The sequence below is a fragment of the Canis lupus genome, chromosome 14 (genome assembly GCF_011100685.1).
Source record: "Canis lupus familiaris isolate Mischka breed German Shepherd chromosome 14, alternate assembly UU_Cfam_GSD_1.0, whole genome shotgun sequence".
Classification (NCBI taxonomy): Eukaryota; Metazoa; Chordata; class Mammalia; order Carnivora; family Canidae; genus Canis; species Canis lupus.
Window position 1 is genome coordinate 34,046,694 of NC_049235.1, and position 20,083 is coordinate 34,066,776.

Here is a 20,083-nt window from a genome sequence, read left to right on the forward strand (position 1 = left end):
CAAGAAAACTAGGAATCACTTTTTGCCCACCACATACACATCTATACTCATACAGTAATTTGATTAAGGATCACTCAATTAAGCAGTTTTTTCTTTTTTTAAGACTTTATTTATTTATTTGAGAGTTAGAATGCACAAGCTGGTTGAGGAGCAGAGGGAGAAGAAGACTCCCTGCTGAGCAGTGAGCCTGATGTGGGGCTTGGTCTGGGAACTCTGGAATCATGACCTGAGCCCAAGACACCAGCATAACAGATGAGCCCCTTAGGTATCCCTCAGTTAGGCAGCTTAAATGGCAATGAGACCTATCAAAGCAGGAAAGCACACATTACTTTATTCTTAGGATTCGGCCCATCTACATCTCTCTGCTTTCGCCACTATCAGTTATCCACTCAATTGTCTTCTTGCTCCTGTTTGAAGATCCTTTTGCTCAATATACAAAGAGACTGGAATTACCTTATGGCTAATGTAGAATGATTCACAGCCCACTTGACATATCCCATGAGACCTCTCTCACGAAAGAACTTGTTTGGTTGTTGGTGTGGCAGCAGCACTCTGAGTTTTATGCTCTTTGGGGTCCTGGACGTTTTCAACATACCTAATATTCTACTTGTTCGAGGTTTTTGGTTTTAGTGGTGCCTTCACATTTCTAGTAAATGAGTAACATCTTTCTTATCAACTTGTTATTCTCCTATTGAATAAGGATATGTGCAATAGATGCTATTTGTTTAAAGTTATGTATATTATAAACATGTTTACACTTGTAAGGTTTTCTAAATCTTAAGTACATGGCCGATGTACTTAAAAAAATCTGCTGATTTTTTTCTTTCACAAATGAGGTAGCCCATGAAGGTAGCTGTATTTTTCTACTGTTATGTAACAGATTGCTACAACCTTAGCAATTTAAAACGATGCATTTTTGATATCACAGTCTCCATGGGCAGGAGTTCAGGCATGGCTTAGCTGGGTCTTCTGTTTCACATCTTCTCACAGCTTGCAGTCCAGTTTTTGGCCAGGCCATCTCAATGTTCAAACAGAAAAGGATCCACTCTCAAACTCCTTGAGATTATTGACAAAAAATTCAGTTCTTTGCTGTCATATGACTGAGGCCCCCAGCTTATAGAAACCATCCATGGTTCTCTGCCATTTGGTCCATTTTTTTTAAAGTTAGTCTCTCTCTAGATAGCTAAGGTGTTGTCTTATATAACAATGAAGTTATACACAAAAAGTAAATTGAAATGTCTTTACAAAATTGTTTATAAAACATAATCTGCTCCAATATTGGCTTATCTTTAAATCTTATTTCCAGGTTTTTTTTTTTATTTCCAGGTTTTTATATCTGTCTTCTCTGTTATGATTTATACTCATTTTGAAAAATACCCTTTTTATCTTCTCTCTGTATTAAACCATGGATGTTATCATAGCAATGGTAGTAGGTGCTTCTCCTAAGTTCTCTTAAGGCTATGAGTGTTATCCCTTTACTGTAATTGCATAATGGAGATCATTCTTGTTGATTCTTATATCTTCATGTCTCAGGTAGGGATAGAGGGGGAATTATCCATCAAATCGACATCCTTAGAAAAATACAGTGGTTGTCCAATTACTGATAATCAATTACCTAATAGTCCTCGGTGTGAATCAGTAGTACACATTTCTATCTCTTGATAAATTGGGTAAACCATCCAAAAAGAATGCCATCGGATAATCTTAAAATTGGCATTTTCTCCAATGCCAATTAAGAAACTTATTTTTTTCTTCTGATTTTCTATAATGTGTATTTCAAAAATTGACTTGGTAACCATAGAGTAGAAATAACAGTAAGAGTATAGGTGCTTCCAACAGTCGTAAAAGCACTGCGAGTAGTGAAAAAACATATACCTTATGCCAGAAAACATTAGTAGGGGAGGACAATAATTAATATTTCCACATATCTTCATGAACTTATCAAAACAAAAGTAATAAGATTTTTATTTAGATCACATTGCTTTCTTATATTTTGATACAATTGATGTTGGGATGACAGTTATCTATAATATCCCTGAAATTAGATATTGTCTTTTTGTCTTAACCCAGATTTTACCTTTCTTAAAGAGGTCTTGTTTCGGAGTTACCTCAGAAATTGGTATCACAGAGTATGTTTACAAAATGTCAATTGTATCATTTTTGCTTTTATTCTGTTATTTGTCTCATTGACTTGATTGATACACCTTGAAATTTTCATAAAGTATTTTAGCTTTTCTTTACCTGCATTTTAAGAACTCAGTCCATCTCTCAGTGATTCTTATTTCAGTGAAATGTGTAAGAGGTGAAATTTTCATATTATTTGGGTTATCCCAATCCTCTTGGAATTAAATGGCTTTCTTGAGCAGTCTGCATAAATCATGGATGAGTCTCAATAAATTGTTTTCTACAGAGTAAGTTTTTTATTTGTTTACTTATTCACTTATTATGGTATCAACATTAATCCTTTAGGAGAGGTAAACCATCACTATTTCTGAAAAAGTCTCTGCAAGTTTCCTCAAAAATATAGATTCAATGCAGTCAACCTGAATTTTTTGTATTGGGTTATAATTTCTATAAGAAGTACCCGTTCCTATTGTGTTTTAGAATTTTGGCTTTATTGCAAAAATAATAATGATGTATCATATATTTTTAATCTGATTACCTGTCAGAATTCCTTTTTTTTTTTTTTTTTTTTTTAGCCATTGATTAAGGAATTGGCTTTGCCTTTCAGCCTTCTGCTGTAAGCAAAGCTCCTCTCTCCAAGAACTAGATTCTTTGTCATGGTCCTTTGTGAGCCAGTCCTTTGTTAGTTCTCAGATCTAATCTGAATTTAGCAAACTGCATCTCAACAGTAGAAATCTTATGATATGATGGTGACACCTGGAAGTTTGCATTTGTCTGATTCTATGATGTCCCCTTTCCACCTTCCATGAGTGCTCTACTGAACCCATTCTTTTATTTTTTATGGTACTAATTTGGCTTACTGTATGATTGGTACCTGAGTTCTAAGGTTAACAGAGTAGAACTAGTTAAGAACTCAGGGGCTATTTAAGACTTATAAATGGCCTATCCCAATTTTTCTAATAGAGAGTATCACACTATTGAGTCAGTCACCTTTTTTATTCCAAATCCAAACTGGCTGATATGGTTCAAACATGAATCCTGATGGTCTCAGCTGCAAGGACCAGGAGCCATAGTTATTTAAGGATACTTCTAATTTTTGTTTAAGATTTTATTTATTTATTCACAAGAGACAGAGAGAGAGAGAGAGAGAGAGAGGGAGAAGCAGGCTCCATGCAGGGAGCCCAACATGGGACTTGATCCCGGGTCTCCAGGATCACACCCTGGCTGAAAGCAGCACTAAACCACTGAGCCACCCGGGCTGCCCCAACTTCTTCTAATTTAAAGTCAGAATACTTTGGTGTAGGAGTCGGAGGCTTAGGAAATTGTAACATACACTTGATTTTTATAATACTCCTTCATCTCTTTCTATCCATTTAAAACTTGGGATTTTCTTGCTATCTTATATAAGAATTTCCAAGCAAGGAATTATTCTTACAACAAGAAATAGATGACATAATTTCAAACATTTTACATTTGGGCTATTTCCATTACATTTATAAAAATGAATGCTATTTCTGCCTATTATACATTTTCTTGTGATAATAGCCATCCTCTACTATGCAAAATTATTCTTCTAATAAGCATAAAAATCATGTATGCATATAAACAAAAACATAATATATATTATAGCAAATCCTTATTAAAATTATTAGCACTTTACTTACATAAATATTATACTATTACTAGATTGTTAATAATCTTGGTTCACTTCAATCTAACAAATATATCACTCTTTTTTGGTATAGATTCTCCCAACCCTAATCTCTTGTGTTCATGAAATTTTTTCCAATGGCTAAATTCATCAATAATTATGACTACCTGATATCTTGTATCTATTTATCCAATGCACTTTGGGATCTATTTAATATAGCTAAGCATTTAGATACAAATAGTCACTATGGTAGAGATACAAATGTCCTCTGATATGGCTACAACCTGGGGCCTGCCTTATTTAGTTTGGGTGGTTTTCCTTTTGAAATCCTGATTATTTTTATTCTGAGTAGTCCTCATCTTCCTTTTTTTCTTCATTATCATCATTATTATTTGTCTAAATCTTCCCTTATTTGCTTTTCCAGTGTTACCTTGGACATAATACTTTTTATTGGATGTGGTCCCCCTGTTGCACTTGCTGCTTTCTAATTATTTTCATTTCTTTATCATTTTCTGTAATGTTTAACTTTCCATAATGGTTAATAATTATAGCATATTTGATGATGGTAGTCCATCTAGCTTGTCTTTGGGGATGTTTCTAGTAGGTATTTCAGTAAGATCTTTGGAAACATTTTTTTTTCATTTATTATCTCTGTATCATATCTAATTCACAATAATATTTTTCTTTGCTTCAAAATTTATTTTTATCTTGGGCAATTTATATTATTATTCTTAGAATATTCTTTATATATTGTATTGTACTGTATTGTATTACTATTGCATCTATGCCTAGGGATCAGCAGATTTTTCTCCAAGAGTCTAATGGTTAGTCTTTATGCCCTTTAGAGTGTAATGAGCAAAATTAAAATACTGTTATTTCTTTTTTTTTAAGATTTTATTTATTTATTCATGAGAGATACATAGAGAGAGAGAGAGAGAAACAGAGACACAGGCAGAGGGAGAAGCAAGCTCCACATAGGGAGCCCTATGTGGGACTCCAGGATCACGCCCTGGGCCGAAGGCAGGCACTAAACCACTGAGCCACCCAGGGATCCCCCAAAATATTGTTCTTTCCAAAAGGCTAATAGTCTGTTTACATTTTACATTTTAATAGGTAAAAAACATTCTTAATTCACAGGCCATCCAAAAATCAGTAGAATACCAGATTTAGTCCATGGGCTGTCCTTTTCCAATCCTTCTACTTAAACACACCTCAATCAGATAATGGATTAACTCATTAGAATTATCTTATTTTGTTCTGCAGCTTTGATCCTTGTTAGTCCCTTTTGATATTTCCTTATGAAGTTAAACATATGGCTATTCTATGATTCAGAAATCCTCTTCTAAGTATTTAGAATGAAAAACTTTATTCACAGACTTACATAAAATTGTTTATTTGCAATAGTATCAAAATAGAAATGATACAATTGTTCATTGAGATATAAGATTTAAAAAAAACATTTATTTATTTGAGCGGGAGAGAGAGTGAGAGAGTGCAAGGAGAAGGGTAAAGGAAGAAGGAGCGAATCCTCAAGTAGACTTCTTGTCAAGCAGAGAGCCCCACATAGGCTTCTATCACAAGGCTCTGAGATTATGGCCCCAAGCTAAAATCACAAGTCGGGCACTCAACCAAATAAGCCACCCGGGAGCCTTGAGATGTAAGATTTAAAAATCATTCTATTAACTCAATAAAATACTATTCAGCCATAAAAATGAATTAACTTCTGACTTACATAACAACATGGATAAATATGTGTTGGAAAAAGGAGTCAGGCCTATAAGAACGCTATATTACATATATGAAGATTAAGAAAAGGTAAGATACATCTAGATTAATAGAAATAGATTTTGAAAGTGTTTGCTATTGGAAGTAGAGATTAATTGTATAGGAGTATAAGGAAATTTTATGAGGTTATAGAAATATTCTGAGCTTTTATTGCCGCCTACGCTACATGGATACAATCATATATCAATACTCATCTAACTATAGTCTTAAAATATGTTCATCATATATAAAGTTTACTTCAAGAAAACAACAAGACATTAAGAATATGAACAAATATCCCTTATTAATATAAGGAAAACAATATTACTTAACAAATACATATTTGACAAAGTATTAGTGTATCAAATCTAACAATATGTAAAATAAATCATGAACCCAAGTTGCATTTATTTCAGAAACTTAAAATTGGCTTACCATTTGAAAATCAATAAATGTAACTCAAAAAATTAACAAAAAAAAGGAGGAATACCATAGGGTAATTTTAATGAATGTATAAAAATGTTTGGGGCAAAGTGTAATACCAACACATAATAAACTAAGAATAGTAGAAAACATTCTCAATATGATAAATCATACCAAACAAAAACCCCCAAAGCTAATATTAAACTTAGTGGTGAAAGACTGAATTATTCCCCCTTGGATTCAAGGAAAACAGAAAAAGTAGAATAAAGTTCTACTACATCTACTCAACATTGTATTGGAGGTTCTAGCCATTGTAGTAAGGAAAGAAAAAGAAATAAAAGACATAAAAATCAGGAACAAAGTAAAACTCTCCCTATTTATTAAATTATCATAAACTGGGGATCCCTTGGTGGCTCAACAGTTAAGTGCCTGCCTTCTTCCCAGGGCATGATTCTGGAGTCCTGGGATCGAGTCCCACATAAGGCTCCCTGCATGGAGCCTGTTTCTCCCTCTGCCTGTGTCTCTACCTCTCTCTTTCTGTGTATCTCATGAATAAAATCTTTAAAAGAATTATCGTAAACTAAAATGAACATTTATTTGTATATAGTTGCATGGGTTTTAATGCAAAAGCTCTGAAAGTCCTACTTGCAATTAATCAGTCAAATTAACACTTACTCCTCAGTTCAAACCCAAGGATTGGACACTATATTCTACATTTGAGCAGCTTATACCATTTCAACATGTAGGATCTGAGAAGATACTGTTAATAATGTAATAATGCTGAAGGATATTTACCATGATAATAGGAAAGGGAGAGCAAAAATGAGACCTACAGCCCTGGAAAACTATGTTACCTGTCCGCAGGAGATAATTGTTCAACCACTTGGGCTAACTCATGTTCTATAGGATATGCTGATTAGGTGAAACACATCTGCTTGAATTGCCAGCAGAATTACATAGTAAATTCCATTTCCTATTAAGATAATATATTCCAATAGTAAATGAAGTCATGTATTTAATGCTTAAATTATGTGAGATACACCTGCCTTGGAAAAATAATATCTTAAATCTATAATCTGAATTACCAAATGGTTCTGAACTTGCAAGTGCTCTGAGGGCACTCCATCTAACTTGCTAGCTATTCTAATTTCACAGTCAAAGGATAACATCTTAGATTTGTCCTTGCCTTCAACTTTTGATGATATGCCCTTTAATATTCTTTTTATCTTATGTACAATCTGATTATATTCATCCCTTTGATGATTATAGGGTGAAAATTCCTATGCCCAAGTATTTTCATAAAACAGGGTTGAAGTACCATGAAATGCACCATTTAGCAGAACTGGTTATCAGGCTGAGCAAGAAAGACACTTAGGCTATGGCTATGAGACATCATCCAGGAATTGATAAAAGCATAAAGAAATGTTGCCTATAACTCTATTTTTCCACCTCAGAATTTCTTGGTTTGAACACAAGTTGCCCCTCCCATGGTGTATCAGAGATTAGGACCCAAGCCTTGAGAATGTGGCTGTCTGACATAAATAAAACTTTGCCTTCAGTTATATTTTGTCACTTAGTACTTATGAATAGAGAAGAACAGACTTTCTCTTAGCATTATGGAAGTAATAAGGTCTGATTCTATAGATAGCAACTGTATGATACAGGGTACCAGTAGCCTTTGTTCTGATCCACCAACCTCTGCACTCTACCAGTATTGCTCATCTTAAGTACTTAATTGGTGACTCTTTCCTTGAAGTTTCTAGGAGTCTAGTACGTTTCTGGGAGGATAGCCTATAGATAGTGGTGCTCCAAGTATGGTCCATGTACCAGCAACATAAGTTTCACCAGGGAAATTGTTAAAATTTCAAAGTGGATGTATACTGAGAGTTTCTAAGATTATAATGTGAGCAGTTTTCCAAACACATTTAGTCATAAAAAAACTTTTCTTTTTTTATATAAACATCTCTCCAGGCTGATGCTCTATGAAATACCCTTAATAAAACACAGCTTTAGAGCATGCTGCTTGAACTGGGATACAGTTCAAAATTATGCCTGAAGATATTTCCTTTTCTGTCATCAAACAAAAGGCATACAATTAAAAAGCACATGAAGGAACCAGGCTGTTTCTTTCTTTTAAAAATAAATATTTATATTGAATGGAATGGGTTAATTCTTCCTAGTAACTGATGTTGAAATCTGTTTTTTCAAAAAAAATTATCTCATGGTTAAGTAACTTTAAATTCCTAAAATGTATCAATATATGCTTACTTGTCCCTTTTTATCATATTCCTCATTTTGAAAAATACTTGGTAGATATGGTTATAATCAAGACAAATCAGATGTTTAATTCAAGAAGTAGGAATAGAACAGTTAACTGAAATCCAAAGCCTAATTTTAACCAGTAGATTCAGCTAAGCAGATAGCTGCTTCATATTCATGGTTAAGTCATTGAGAATATTGAGAATGTAGAAAATGAAAAGCAGACCTGCTGCTACTGTGTATGTTCCCACAGTTTCAATGCCTAGGAGACCCAATCTGCTAGAGTTTGTCAGTGTTCCAGGTTTTAAATAAGAAGATATCTGCATATTTGCTGGAAATGGTATTCCAGGAAGCTCTTAAATTGATTTTAACTGCTATGTCACATAAAAGTCTGTTAATTTGAGCTGAGAACTGAATGAGTTTCTATCTAAAGTCAGTTCTGAAACTAATGTGTCTTTGTACAGTCACTGATGGCCCTTTTTCCATATTTCATGAGCTATGAAAATTCATAGTTTTATTTCCATATAAAAATGGTTTACCAGTTGAACAATTAGAACCAAATGAAGATGGTAATTCAAATGAAAGATTAGTTTAAATATTCATCATCTATCCAGGGACAAAAAAATGAAGACAATTGATCGTTTCACTTTTCAAGTAGATAAATTGGCAATTAATGATCATCATCATCACAACTTACAGTTATGAATTGCTTATGATATTCCAAAAATCAAGTTCAGCAAGTTAAACTAATTATTAAATAACTTAGAGTAAACTCCTTTTCAGAATGTATCCATTGATATACTTCCACATGTGTTAAACAGTATATTTAATAACAAAAGATTGGAAAATTCTAAATGATCATCAATAGGAGCTTAGTTAAATAAACATTAGCACTTGTTTACAATGAAATACCACTGTGGAAACAAATCGTTGCATGCTTATGTTGTTAAATTAAACTTTGGCCAAAAATTTTAACTCAAGTCACAAGCTTTAAGCCTCAGCCTTATGATAAAGTACCTTAAAGGAATAGAAAATTGTTGACCCAAGAGTTTTGGGAACATTTCTCAGATGTATTCCTTGAATGCACAAAGCATGAGGACATTTTTTTTTAAGATTTTTATTGATTTATTCATGAGAGACAGAGAGAGGCAGAGACATAGTCAGATGGAGGAGAAGCAGGCTCCATGCAAGGAGCCCGATGTGGGATTCGATCCCAGAACTCCGGGATCATGCCCTGAGCCAAAGGCAGATGCTCAATCACTGAGCCACTCCAGCGTCCCAGCATGAGGACATTAAGCCAAAAGGACTTTTAGAAGTCATTGGCTTCAGTGTGTAGGTATAATAATAGTGATAGTGGGACATGCTTTCGTGAGACAAGCACTGGGTTGAAGAAGCTCTGCATTCTGGTCTCAGTGTTGCTATGATTTTGGACAAGTCCTTGAAGTTTTTTGAGCAATATTTTCCTCATTAGTGAAATCATGCAGCTGTATCAGATAATCTCTCAGAACCTATCAAACATTCTATAACCTTTCATGTCATTGCCACCTAAACTGCTTCCATCAATATCTTCAGAAGATCACATCTTTAATGAGCTGAGAAAAATTCAAAAAGAATTCTTTCGGAATCAAACACGATATAGCAGTATGTTCTAGCTCCAAATCCTCAGAGCAATGGGGAGGTTCTGTGCTTATTAGGGAAATTCTACTGCAAACTCTGAATAGTGAGTCATTCCCTATACATAGGCCCTGTGCCAATCTTCAGTATTCTTAGAGATCAGTCCTCAACTTAACCACTTGTAACAGGAAGGATGGAAGATATGGGAACAAGAGAAGATTGAGAGAGCATAGTTTTGGCCTAGAAAAGGCTTTAAGCTGGGTCACATTTGCTATTTATTTATTTATTTATTTATTTATTTATTTATTTATTTATTTTTATGTAATACTCTTTCTTTTGCAAAATGTAGTTATAAAATTTAGGTCAAGTTTGGTGGGTGGGTGAGAAATATTAGGTAAATAAATGTTAATGGGTAGCAATTATATTTCAAATAAAATATGTTAGATAGCTGATGAAATTTTTGCAGGTCTCAAAAAATTCTGTGCTATCTCCTATATGATTTTTAAGGCCTCTGACCTGTAACATCACATGGAGAAAAGGATCTGGCAGGGGGGATGGATTTTTAATGAACACTGGTAACTTAAAAATATTGGTTAAATCAAATTACTGGCAGATTAGTTATTCTCTTCTGAAAACCTATGAGAGCAAGATGTCTAAGGATTTATTACAAGTATAATAAAAAATAATAAACTCTCAGGATTAGGAGCTCTTCCCGAATAATAGCCACAAAGGGGCTAAATTGTTTACCAATGTATTAAAGGGATTCTAACAAGCCTCACATAGTTAAGATGCTACTACTTTCCTATATATTATCATCCTTTTTAAGTGGAAGAGCAACAGCAACAATAAAAACCTACTGTCTTGCAATACTCCCTATTACACAAAAGCTTCCAGAAACATAACTTGTACACATAAGCAAGCTTTTCAGAAGACTCTAGGCATGAAAACTCTATTAAATCATCTTTCTAGTTTCCTTGTATTTTTTATTGCAAATTCTTTCTTCTCAGTAGCTCAATCCCATTTCACTGATTAATTCATCTGACTACTATGGTCACTTTCATTGAGCTTAGAGATGTAGTTAAGAACATAAATACACACTATATGAACGAGGAGATACAGTAGGAGCTGGTAAATAGTCCAATTGAACTATGTTACTGATGTTGCTACAGAGTCTAAGGAGAATATCAGTCACTCTTTACTAGTAGTCTGTTACATTGGTCGATTTTAGGATTATGAGAGTTGATCAATAAAAATGCAGGATAATCAGTTAAATTTGAAATTCAGATTAACAAGGAATAATGTTTCAGTATAAGAATGTCCCACATATTACATGGAACATACTTACACTAAATTTTCATTGTTCATCTGAAATTCAGAGTTAACTATGTATCTTGTGTTTTACTTGGCAACCCCGGCATTGGCACCTAATGAAACACATCTTCTTCTACCCATATCTTATACAGCCCTCATCCCTTATATCTGGGTTGGGCCTATGGCTTGCTGGATCTAACAGAATGTGGGAGAAGTGATATGTTGCCAATTTCAGGCTTAAGTTTTAAAAGAAAACTGGAGCTCCTTCTGCTTTTGTGGTTTATGCATGTTAAACCATCACATAAGAACTCAAGACTAGCTGCCCTAGTAAGACTATGTGGAAGTTAGCTCAGCTTACACCAAGAACTGAGGCCTAAGGAATATGACCCTAGTTGAATTGCTCTGGTTAACCCCCAAGCATTTGAGCCATCTGAGTAGAGGCATCAGACTTGTGAGGTAAGAAACTGTCTTGGGTGATAGAGCCTCAGTAGACATCACGTGCAGAGATTTATGCGTGTCTGATTCCTGATCCACCAGTTAAGAGAAATAATAATAATAAAAAAACTATTTTAAGTGCTAAGTTTTAGAGTATTTATTATGTAACAATTGGCGACCAAGACATAAAGCCCCCAGCACTGACTCTAGTTCCTCTAAGGAATTTGTGATCTCTTCAGACCTCTTGAAAGTAAAAAGAGAATAATTACCTACTCCATATCAAAAGAGTTTTAAAATTGCTTGTTTAATAAGTTGGAAATACGAAAACCTGCACAAATGTTAAATAGAAATATGAAAAGATTTTGTAAAACCAATGTAGATATTTAAAGTGAACAAAGTCAACATCAAAGAAGTAAGTTTCATCATCGGAGTAAAATACTCAGGGGAATTTTTTTTTCTTTAAAAAAAGGAAAAAAAAATATTTTTCCTTTCTATTGCTTTCTTCTTGTTAATTAGCTTCCCAGAGCTTAAATTTGAGTGGGACTTTACAATTGATTCTGCAATTTTAGCTTCATTACAAATAATTTCTAATAGAAGATTTTAACTTTTGTTTCAAACACAAGAGTTAAAACTATTGGAGAAAGAAAAATCACAGCACTTTTTCTTTTTATTTTATTATTATTATTTTTTAAATATTTTATTTATTTATTCATGAGAGACACAGAGAGAGAGAGAGAGAGAGAGAGAGAGAGAGAGAGAGGCAGAGACACAGGCAAAGGGAGAAGCAGGCTCCATGCAGGGAGCCTGATGTGGGACTTGAACCAGGATCTCCGGGATCATGCCCTGGACTAAAGGCAGGCTAAATTGCTGAGCCACCCGAGCTGTCCATTTTTTTTTTTTTTCAAACAGAAGAGTTAAAACTATTGGAGAAAAAACATCACAGCACTTTTTCTTTTAAAAAATTTATTTGTTCATGAGACACACACACACACACACACACACACACACACACAGAGAGAGAGAGAGACAGAGACAGAGATATAGGGAGAGGTAGAAGCAGGCTCCATGTAGGGACTCCAGGATCACACCCTGAGCCTAAGGCCAACACTCAACCACTGAGCCACCCAGGCATCTCTCACAGCACTTTTTCACATCGGAAAGAAGGAAATAATTTTCCATAGATGTTACAAAAGGAGAAAACTTGAGCATTGAAATCTTGGTGAAAAATTGTATGGATTTGCCTAAAATTTGATTTTTCTATTTAAAGCACTTAAGCTAGATAAACTCAAAGATAGCCATGATATCAATTAGGGTAGCATTTGGCTGTTAAGTATCATAAAATTCAAATCAAATAAAAGTGGCTTAACAACATACATTTTTATTTTATCATGTAAGAGAAGTCCTGAGGTACCCAGAGGGGGATAGTGTGACAGTTCCACAAAATGTTACTTCTATTCTTCTTCTCATAGTTATGTGTTAACTAATGAATGATGATACCTGTCTGGGCTCCAGTCATGTTTAATTGATAAAAGAAGCTCCAACAAAATCTTATGATTTTACCAGGTAAAAAAAGATTATAATTGGTAGAACTATTAAGAAAAATGTCCACGGGGGAAATTCCACTTCCACCAAAAAAAAAAAAAAGGGGGGGGGGTAATGAGAGTACATGTGTATGCTGATTTCTTTTCCACCCTTTATAGCTTTATACCTTGGGTATTCTCATACCACTACAAAATTGGCAATAATAATAATAATAACGATGATAATGATAATAATAATACCTTTCGGGAACCCTGGGTGGCGCAGCGGTTTAGCGCCTGCCTTTGGCCCAGGACGCGATCCTGGAAACCCGGGATCGAATCCCACATCGGGCTCCCGGTGCATGGAGCCTGCTTCTCCCTCTGCCTATGTCTCTCTGCCTCTCTCTCTCTCTGTGTGTGACTATCATAAATTAAAAAAAAAAAAAAAGATTAAAAAAAAATAATACCTTTCTTCTCAATCTCCTTACACTTTCCATTTTCTTGCCTTGTTGAAACCTGGCCCATCCCTCTCCTAGGGTCCTCTGAGAGCCTACTCATTCTCTATAGATTCCAGATGTTGTATCAATAGTCTTCCAGTGCCCACTCCTTTTTGGTAAAACTTCTAGCTCAATATTCTTTCTTCCTTGTGCAAAACCCTTCCTCTGTCTCCCTGCTCTTTCTCATTATTACAATCTATCAGTAGCTCACTCTCTCCCTAATCCTTGAGGACTTTGATATATGACTTATACTCTTTCTCCACATTCCTCTGTAGGTCGTTATTAGGCAACCTCAATATCCATGTGCTTGACCTATCTGAAAAATTAGCATCAAAGCTTCTTAACATCCTGGATTCCAGCTATTTTTACCTTTGCTGAATTTAACCATTCTTATGATAGCAACATCTTAAACCTTGATATCATTATGAACTGAGCTATTCTTAATGTATTATACTTTAATGGTTAACATTTTGTTCCAGTCTTCCAGCTTTTCAACATTAACAAAGACTCCAGTTTCTTCTTCTCTCTTCCTTTACTCATTACTGTTGTTCACTTCTTCTCATTTCAAATCTCAGGTTTACAGGGTAGGGGTACTTAATCATAACTAATACTTTCAGCACTCTATTGCCAATGTCAGATGGGTACTCAGGGCAATTAATAGATTCATGGACAGGCATACAGGAAAGCAGATGAATAGATTCTTCTGTAATTATCCATAATGGTATGAACTATACATAACTCCAATTTGATGCTCAATTCCTCTCCTCTCATTAGCTAATCAGATGACCTTATTTTTTCTCCCATAAAGTTTGAGAAGCTTTTATATGAATTTGCTTAACTTCCTGTCAAATTTTCACACATTTATGCATCTGCCCTCATTCCTACTTACTTTTCTTCTACTCTGGAATAGAAATCTCCTCTCCCCTCTTTCAAGTCTAGGTTCTCCTCCCTGTCCTCTCTGGGTCATCTTTCCCACCTCCTTAGAGTCATTTACAATGTTATTATCCTCTCTCCAAGTTTTAAGACACATTCTCTCATTACATTCCTGTCTCATGTCTGCCTTCTTATTTCTCTTCTATTCATAGCCAAGATACTGGAAATGGCATAGTTTATATTCACTGCTTCAGCTTTGTTCAGTCCTCTGAAACTGAGCTGCCATATCACCTCCTTTTATTCTTCCACTGTCACTGTCCTTCCTAAGACACCAGCTACCACTGGTTGCCAAACCCAGCAAATACAGTATCATCCTCATTATCCTCATTAGCCTTCTTTATAGCATCGAGCATGATGCAGCACATTTGGCTGTAAGAAACTTCCCTCGTTGTATTTTCTGACATAATCTCTCTTGTGGACTCCCTTCCACCTCTATGGTTTCCTCTTCTTAGAGGAAGAGAGCTCCTCTAGGTGAGCTAACTTCCAGATTTCTGTTTTTTGCTCTCCTCTCCCACTCTACAAAATACCCCTTGGTATCTTACCTACTGCATCACTTTAATTGATATCAACATCTCATAGATCTCAAATTTCTCCATCTAGATGTGACAACAGGAATGGAAATAAAGGAGAATATTATGTTTATTCTCTTTACCCAGGTAGCTCATAAATCTCCAGTGCAGACACTATACACAGGACCTGGTCTGATGTTTCACATAGTGAAACCAATTAGACAATGATTAAATGGCAGAAAACTATATTTTAATTCAGTTATACTTTGGTAGGGGTATAGAGAAGCAGCAGCAGTATAATCCAAAAGGTACAAATTTTTAAAACTGAGATAACAGGATTCAGAATCTATTTCTTCTACCAATATAAAACAATGCCAAAATTATAGTCCACAGTGCCTCCTAAGCACTGATTTGTCATTTTATAAACTACCTGAGAGATAAAAAGTAAAAAACGCACACCTACATATGAATGAATTCATGTTAAAATATTTTTATTTTTCAAAAAATATAAATTTCATTTTCAATAGTGCCTTATTTCTACAATACAGAAACTAAAGCCTGTATTTCTTATATTTCATTACCTCATAATGGAACTTACTACACTTACTAGAGGAATTTGCTTGAACTCTATTCTGCTTAATAATCTTGTCTCTTAGTGAGTAAAACTCGTATGTATGATTCTTAAACATTTATAATACTAGGCTGTGCTAAATATGAGCCTTCTCCAAGACTAATAGTGAATTAGTCTCTCTTCTCTCTCCTTCCTTTCCCTTCTCTTTTCTCTCTCTCTCTTTCTTTCTCCACCTTTCCCCTCTTCATCCATCTGTTTCTCTCACACATATACAATCACATGCTCACTTACACACACATACAGATATTTACCACTCATTCAGACTGAATTTCCTGTTTTCAATTCTTCATTTGTTTGACTGCTATAATGTACTTTTAAAAAAATACGTTTTTAATGTATGGGATGTTATCCATGTATAGAACATTATAACCTGTGGTGGTTATCATAGCTTTCTGATCTGAGAAGTGTCCTTGCTGACAATATGGTTCAAGTATGTGTTGTCCCATTTTCAGATTCTGTAGCTATGGCCACAGTTGATTGATCTAGGCCTGGACACCTGTCTGAAGTTAGGTTAAACAGATCCTAATGTGAGTTCAGTCTTTCTCTAGGGAGAAGATATGGGGGATCCCTGAGTGGTTCAACAGTTTAGCACCTGCCTTCGGCCCAGGAAATGATCCTGGAGTCCTGGGATTGAGTCCCGCATCGGGCTCCCTGCATGGAGCCTGCTTCTCCCTCTGCCTGTGTCTCTGCCTCTCTCTTTCTCTCTCTCTCATTCTCTCTCATAAATAAATACAATCTTTAAAAGAAAATAAGGAGACGATATGAATATGGAATTGTTGGTGGCTGTTCCAACTATGTAGGAAAAGTTGAAGAAAGTAAAATCAACATACATAAAAAAGCAGAAAGGGCTGCAAAGAGAATACTTTTGGATACCAGGCTTGGTTTCTACTGACTCTGAGGTTAGGTCTAATCAGTGATTTCTGAAGTTTCATTGCAAGAATCAGTACATTTTCATATTTCTCTTATTTAACTTTCCATCAGTTGCAAGTACTAAAATTGGATTTGTCTATTTTTTATGTATTTATTATGTTTATCATAGGGGAAATAAGTACACTATTTAATTTGCTAAGAGCATTGAAATTGGAGCACACAAATTGATAATTTTTATTCTGTGGCAGAAGAGGGAATTGTTCTCCCAGGAAACCCTGTACCTCCTTGCCTTCTCACTGTTCCCTGATATTTCAAAATTAAAGTTCTGCTTCTTAAGTTGGTGTATCTGTAGGGAGGAGCTCACTTAGAATTAAATGGACTAAGGCAAGGTTTTGCTAGGTGAGATATTGGCCTGGGCCCCCCATTCTGGACATCAGAATTTTCATGGCTTAAGTAAGGAAAGGCACACTCAACTGAAAAACAGTGACAAAAAAAAAATAGCAAAACAGACTAAGACTATTGGTAACAATCCCTTAAAGTTTCTACAACTTGGAATTTTGTAAAAGCAACAAAAAGATTCAAACAGAATTTCTGGGAAGGATTTCTTGGTCTGCCTTTCAGTCGTCTGTTCCTCTTAATATCCTCAGCTACCTCTTTTTTCTGCCAGGTATCAAAATAGTAAGTAGGTAAAGTTTTACTGCTTCAAATGTTGGGAACTTCTAAGCTAACTTTGAGCTCAAAAGGAACAACCTCTATCTACAGTCAGGGATAAGACACTTGCCTTGTAAGTTACAAACAAAGTGCAGAGGCTTAAAATATGGCTTTTTTAAAAAAGATTTTATTTATTTATTCAGGAGAGACACAGAGAGAGAGAGGTAGAGACTCAGGCAGAGGGAGAAGCAGGCGTCCCGCAATAGCCCGACACCAAGATCCTGGGATCACGCCTGAGCCGAAGGCAGACGCTCAATTGCTGAGCCACACAGGCATCCCAAAATATGGCTCTTAAAACTATTTCATAACCACCTGATAGGAGGGCAAGAAATCAGGCACTGAAAGACCATTGAGTTACAAATTCTTGAAATCTAGGCTGAAGAAAGTTACTAAGGTTATCAATCATTTATTGCTTGATATTGTTTTGGGGAACTACGTTTTATGAAAAGGGGAAAGGAGTAACTATTAAGATATTAATTAGTCTTTCAGTGGAAGAAGCAAAGGTTCTGAAAAAAATCACAAGAAGTTGGAAGGGAAGAGTGGGGATTTTCCCTTTCCAGACTTCTTAATGATAGTCCTCAATATACATACAATTCAAACAAAGTAATTAGTGGGTTTAGTGGGCCATGCTCTCCTAACAAATCTAAAACTAAGGCTCTGGGCATGTAATAACCATAAAAAGGAAATATGGAAATATGGATTATATATGAATCCTGTGTCCCTTGGTACCATTTTAAACAAGGCTATGTCTTCAAGTTCTATTGAAATCTCTTGGTTCACTTAGCAATAAGAATTCTAACACCTGGTTCCTTTGTATTAAGAAGTACTTCCCAAAGTGGGGAACTTTAAAATATACAGATTCCCAGATTGTAGTACTAGAATACAAGGAATCAGCATATTTTCTTTATTTTAAAGATTACAAAAAAAAAAAAAAAAAGATAAAGATTACATTAACATCACAAGGGAAATTTCAGCAAAAAGATGCACCAAACTCTATAAATTCAAAACAGTATTTTTATACATCCATATTACTTTAAATTCTTTGTTTACATGCAGGTTTTATTTTAACAATTTATGGCAATATTAAATGCTATTCTTTCTATGCTATTCTTTTGAACTTAATTATTATACCATGTATATTTTTCCAATGTGCTCTTATTTTTTATTATCCTAATTCCCTTAGGAAATAAATATTAATTGCCTCATGCCAATCATCTATGTCTTTCTTCATGCTTATCCAAATATATTTTGCAGTGTGCTTTTCTTTCTTAACAATACATAATAGTGCCCTAATTCAATACATACAAGCAAAGTTTCTTATTTAGTATAAGGGCATGATATTCCATATTTTGAGGTACCATATTTTTTCAACTATTTCTATATTGATAGATATTCAGGGTACTTTGTTTTTTTTCTCCAACTATAAACAAAATTACAATAAACTCCTCTGCTCTTACATATATATATAATATATATATATAATATATATATATATTATATACTGGTGCTTATATTTCCATATGATATATTTTCAGAAGCTTTATTAACATGTTTAGGCAGTTAATGATCTACTGATGGTCTAAAATGATTTCTAGTATTTCTATGAGTCTTAAAGTCTCTTTGCTGTACACATCATGATTCTAAAGCTGACAAAAAGCCCTCTGTGGAGCACTGGTATGGCAGCCCTGTGCTGGCTACAGGAGAGATACATCTGCTTTGAACACCAAACTCTATGCTGACCACTTGGCTAGATAAAGCCTTGATATAGCCTCTGTCTTCATGGGTTCTTCCCATAGCCACAACAAATAGTTATATACAAATGAAAAGGCACTTTCTTGGGAGTTAAATAAAATGCTGTCTTTAAAATTTCCATTTCAGCATTTGGCCTTTGCATACTTTTATCTAATACTTCTGTTCAAAGGAAGTGGAACTCCCTGGAAGCACTGGGTCTTCTGAATCAGCTGACAGATGATTGAGGGTCTGCACCCATGGCATAGTTAGATGGAAACACACAAGGTTACCATGGAAACGCTCAGCAATTCTACATTATAATTTTTTGGAACTGAGCTCTAGAAGGCAGTCTGGCAAAATCTCTGAGGGAAATGAGCAATAGTGTTTGTCCCATATAAGCTAACAGATGAGTATATTTAAAAAAAATAGAAAAAAAAAGAAGCAATGGATACCTATCTAGGAGTTTGCTTTATAGATCTGATTGACAATAGGATTTTCTTAGACACATATCTTTTATAGAAGTAATTTTGGAGACTAACACCACAGAGTTATATTCTGGTTACCAGGCAATAGCTATTTTACTGAATGTTCTATGTAAATTGTAACAGCAGATATTTCATGGCCAGTGTATTCTTAAAAATATATATTGTGAATACATAAACTTAGATACTAATATCCTAAGTGAAAGCTTTCTTATTGCCTTAAGGATATAATTGATATAATTTTTTATAGTTTTTATACTACCCCCACCCACCAAATTGTCCCTTATAATTTCTATACTGAAACTGGCTTGTTTTAAAAAAATATTAGATATTACAATCTTTTATGTTTTCTCTATGTACTATACAAAAATCTCATTGTCTCTCTGATTATCAACAACCCTATTATTGCTTCTAAACTGTCTTCAATTATATTTTTAAGATAAAATAACATGAAGGACTGCTGTTTCATTGCTTGTCATAATTCATAAATTAATTCCATGCTTCTTTTTTATAATATTATCTTTGAATTCGAGAAAAAATCAAATATTAAGAAAGAACAGGTTTTTTTTTCATAAATATGAGTTTTTTTGTTATTAGGCCCTTTAACAAATTTTTTCT